Source organism: Pteropus alecto, unplaced genomic scaffold (assembly GCF_000325575.1).
Source record: "Pteropus alecto unplaced genomic scaffold, ASM32557v1 scaffold166, whole genome shotgun sequence".
Lineage (NCBI taxonomy): Eukaryota > Metazoa > Chordata > Mammalia > Chiroptera > Pteropodidae > Pteropus > Pteropus alecto.
In genome coordinates, this window is record NW_006439757.1 from 4,684,529 (window position 1) to 4,690,072 (window position 5,544).

The window sequence follows — 5,544 nt, forward strand, 5'->3', positions numbered from 1 at the left end:
GCAAGACCTGGCGCCATTTGACCTTAGGCTTAGCTTAGATTTATAGCTTTTAAACTCTCTGCTACTTCTCAGCTACTGTGAAGCTTGTCCTGGAATTCAGTTCCGTATAGCCCTCTTTTCCTACTTTAGTCATGTTCTCTTCTGCTGACTTAACACCCCACTGCACACTGCTGGTCTGCCCCCAATCCTCAGATTCTGCTAAGTTCACACACAGGTCACTCTGTGACCTGTTGACTTCTTCCTCATCTATCAGAATCTTATACATCCTTTAAAACTCATATCAAATACCAATTCCTCACAATTTCTTCTCTGTGCTCCACAGAACTTTGCTTCCTATCTATAAAAGCAGAGGTCACCATGACTTGTATTACAAATTTATTACAAAATTATTATTGATGGACATTTTTATACTTGAAGGCCAGAGCTATATATAGCTCATTGCTTATCTAACATAGTAAATGGAATAATTCAATGCATATAATGCTCATTAGATGACTATTTGACTGCATTTATTTTGGCAAGTCAATTTTCATAGATTTCATGCATTGGGCAATGACAGGTTATTTTATGTAGATTTTTTTGGGGGGGGGAAGCTCTTTCATTTTTTTCACAAGCGTTTACTGTATGTTAAATAGTTATTATACTGTGGGTCTTACCAAAATTAAAGGTGGTTTATAGTAACATATGTAATGAGGTTAATAAAATGGAAACTGAAAATTTAAGTGTAGAAAGGAATCATATCTGAAAAATATATTTTCCGTGATTGAAACTTAACTTTGTTGGGTGTTTTGTTTTTGTTTTGGGGGGTTTTGTTTTGTTTTGTTGCTTTCTAACATCCAGAGAACAAAAAGGGAACTACTAATGAATATCGGTCAGCATCTCTAGATATATTCTAATTTTAAAGTATTTGAAAACTAGACAGATTTCCTAGAGAACATACACAGAATGCGGGACATATCAAAAGGTCTAACATATGGGTAATTGTGATCCCAGAAGTAGAAAAAGGAGCAGAAAAAATATTTGGTAAAATCATGAACAAATAATTCCCAAATTTTATGGGAGACATAAATTAAGAGATCCAAGAAGCTCAGAAAACTCTAAGCAGGATAAATTCAAATAAATACATCTAGGCATACTGTAGTCAAACCGCAGAACCCAAAAGTAAAGAGAAAATCTTGAAAGCACCAAGAAAAAAACATTACGTCTCTAAAGTACAGAAAGAAAAAAAAAATAAGACAACCCAAAGCTCTAAATCCAGTGAAAATATCTTTTAATAAAGACATGTCTAGATTAAAAAAAAATAAAAATTAGTAGAAGTCATTACCAGCAACTCTACCCTGAAACAAAAGTTGAAGGAAATTCTCCAGGCTGAAGAGAAATAATACCAGATGGAAATTCCTTCAGGAAGGAATGAAGAACATCAAAAATGGTAAACATACGTTCCAATATAATCAATTATTGTTTTATTTTAATTTCCTTAAAATGCATATGATTTTAATGCAAAAACCACAACACTCTTCTGTGAGATTTATAGCATAAGTACATGTATAATATATACAACAATTATAGTAGATAGGAAGGTAGTAAATTAACCTATAGAGTTATAAAATGTCTCCATATTACATAAAGTCATACATAAAGTCTTACATAAAGTTATTTCATTTAGTATAATGCCCTTAAGATCCATCCGTGCTGTCACAAATGGCAAGATTTCCTTTTTTATGGCTGAATAATATTCCATGATATATATATACCATATTTTCTTTATCTATTCACTCATCAATGGATATTTAGGTTGCTTCCATATCTTGGCTATTTTAACTAATGCTGCAATAAATATGGGGTTGCTTATATCTTTTCAAGTCAGTGTTTTCATTTTCTTCAGATAAGTACCCAGGAGTAGAATTATAGATCATATGGTAGTTCCATTTTTAATTTTTTTAGGAACTTCCATACTGTTTTCCATAGTGGCTGCACCAATTTACATCCCCATCAATGGTATACAAGAGTTCCTTTCTCTTCACACCCTTGCCAGCACTCATTATCTCTTGTCTTCTCAGTAGCCATTCTAACAGGTTTGAGATGATATCTCATTGTGGCTTTGATTTGCATTTCCCTGATGATTAGTGATGCTGAGCACCTTTTTATGCACCTGTTGGTCATGTGTTTGTCTTCTTTCGAACAATGCCTATTCAGATCATTTGCCTATTTTTTAATTGGATTATTTGGAGGTTTTTTGCTATTGAGTTGTACGAGTTCTGTATATATTTCGGATAGTATCCCCTTACCGATAGATGATTTGCAAATATTTTCTCCCATTCATTAGGGTGCCTTTTTATTTGGTTGATGGTTTCCTTTGCTGTGCAGAAACTTTTTAGTTTGATGTAGTCCCACTTGTTTATTTTTGCTTTTGTTGCCTTTACTTTTGTTGTCAAATTTGAAAAATCATCACCAAGACCAATGTCAAGAAGCTTATTGTTTATATTTTATGGTTTCAGGGCTTATGTCCAAATCTTTGTCCATTGTGAATTAATTTTTGTGTGTGGTGTAAGATAGTAGTCTAGTTTTATTTTTTTCACATGTGGCTGTCCATTTTTCTAAACACCATTTATTGAAGAGACTGTCCTTTCCCCTTGTACATTCTTGGTTCCTTTGTCATAAATGAATTGACCACATATGTATGAGTTTATTTCTGGGCTCTCTATTCTGTTCTATTAATCTTTGTATCTGTTTTAGTGCCAATATACTATTTTAATTACTATAGCTTTATAATATAGTTCAAAATCAGGGAGCATGATTTGTTCTTTCTCAAGATATCTTTGGCTATTTAGGGTCATAACTTCTTTAAGCAAGAGAGCGATATGAAAAAACTAACATTTAGGAATAACTACTCTGCCTGCAATGTAGAGAATAAATTGAAGAAGTTAAGACTACAGTCAGGGATACCAACTCGGAGGCTGCCATAATTGTCCACATAATGGATGAGAGTGCCTTCAATAAGGAAGAGACAGTGGGGTAAAGAGAGGTTGATAGATTCTATATATGGTTAGGACATAAAACTGACAATTTAGACAAAAGAGGGAGGAGTCAGATACTCAATTTCCAGCATCAGTAGGTGGGTGGTGGTGCCATTTCCAACGTTTTACAAAATTAGAACAGGCTGACATAGTATATGGTCTTCTCACTTCAAGATATGTTGACTTTTAGGTACTGTGGGCATAGAAATGTGAATACTTAGTTGGCTGTTAGAAATAAGTCTGTGAAACTTAGGAGGAAGACGGGACTTGAAGACAAAATCTGGGGAGTCATCTACATATGGAACAAGCTTTTAGCTATAGGAAGAGATGACCTTACATAAAGAAGAGCCTTGCATTGGACCTTAAGGAACACCAACCTTCAAGAAATGGGTGACGGAATAGAACTTCTCAAAAAGACTGTGAATAAGAAGCTAGAAAAACAGAGACCAGGAGCATGGATGTCACAGAATGTAAAAAAAAAAAAAGATGCAACAAGAGATGGGGAGGGAGTCAACACAGCCAGCACAGTTCAAGGATTTAGAGGATTTGGGAGGTGAATAAAGACTGCAGGGGACTGAAGAATGAGTTGAAGATGGATGTTTGAAATAACTACTAAGGAGAATATAAGAGCAAGTTGACTTGGGAAAATAGAAAAAAATTGGTATTTGAGTATCCATGTGAGGTAGGTCACCATGGGTTTTTAGTAGTGCAAATCTACATAGTTATGCAATACTCTCCAGCAACACAGAATAGCAGAGACATGAGCAAAATAGTTCATAGTTAGATAGATCCGAGCTTGTGGTTTTTCCCAGCAGGAGGTTCACATGGTTAAAGATTGGCAAGGAAGTGTTAGCCAACGAAACTAAACAATATAGAAAAACGTGAAGAAGGTAAAATTGGGAATATCAAGGATATAGATATTTAGTTATTAATAATCAGAACAATAGTGGCTGCTATAACAAACATGAATGTTGTATTACACCAATATTCGAATGGTGTAATACAATAATTCACTCACTTGAGTGTGCCTGATTAGGATAGATGAGGAATTCTGCTCTAACATTTAGGGACATAGGTTAATGGATGACCTATTAATATCTTCAATATATACTTTCCAAGGTCACCCCTGGGCATGATATTCAGTCAACAGACTGGAAAAAGATATATTTGCTTCTAAACCACCTGGACTTGGAATTACCACACATCCCTATACTCAGAGTCCTTGTCAAGAATTAGTGCCCCACATAAATGCAGGATAAGCTAAGAGAGCTAATAACTGGGCTGGGCAGCCACTTTAGATCAGAAACACCACATTAAAGAAGGAGAATATGAATCTTTTGTGCATAGTTAGCTGTCTCCACTACAAAATTCCTATAAGGTTGAAGAGTATAGACTGGAACTGTGTCCATAAGGTCTCTAGAAGAATTCGTGGATTGGCCTGAAGTGGGATATTTGTTTTCAGTCAGAGGTGGAATAATTCTTTGTGATGTCCCAGATATATCCACAGAAGTCCGGCTAAAATAAAGTAGAAAGGAAGGTCAGTAAAGGTGAAAAAGTCAAGAAACTTCTAGAAAATGGCATGGGTTATTTCTGCAAACCTGGAGGTCACCAGGATAATGGCAAGACTAAGGGTAGAGAGAAAGACAGTAAGTTCGTTGTTTAGTCTTCCATGGATGAGAGGAAGTGACTGAGAGGCAAATAACAGCAACACAGAGGGGCAGAGAGGCGTGGCTGATAGAATGCACCTCAGAAGAGCAAATATAAGATTTAATTGGGAGGTATTACGGTCAGCAAGTGGCAGTAGAAAAAATAAAAATAAGCTAAAAGATTGTCTTCCAATATCTCCTTGAGGTAAGAGAATATGTAGGCAATTTTTAGGTTTCTGTAAGGGAGCAGTAACCACGAAATGAGAACCAGTTTCTGTGATGAAAAGAGGAAAGAAAAACATATTCATTAAAGAAATAAAACATCGATGACAGCTAGCAATCAAGTAATATATTACCCCTACACTGAAATTCTGAGATTTAATTCACTGATTTGTTTATATTTTGCTGGATATTAATCAACAAAGTGTTCAAGATGTGAATACTCAAGCATAGTTAATGCAAAATCTATACAAATTTACATGAAAGATTTTAATTGGCATGCGTCATAACACCTTGGACAAGTCACTTTTATGAGCCTTGGATATGACTTCTATAAAATGTAAATAACTGTTACTAACACACCGAAGTCAGAAAGGTGGCTCAGACACTGCCCTGGGTTTTCTTTCACAGCTGAGGTCTATAGTTCTACATAATTACAGCTAGGAAAAATGAAAAAAATTTTGCACTTGAAACCCAAACAGTGAAATCTTGTAAGCCTTAGAACTCTCAGCATAGACACATCACACTTTCACACAGTAAACATAAATAATGCTGCTTATAATAAAATTTAAACATTCTGACTTTTGATAGAAGAATCTAAACAATCAAAAAGAATATTTTGCACAGAGAATAACTTTATTCAATATCCATAACAATTATTT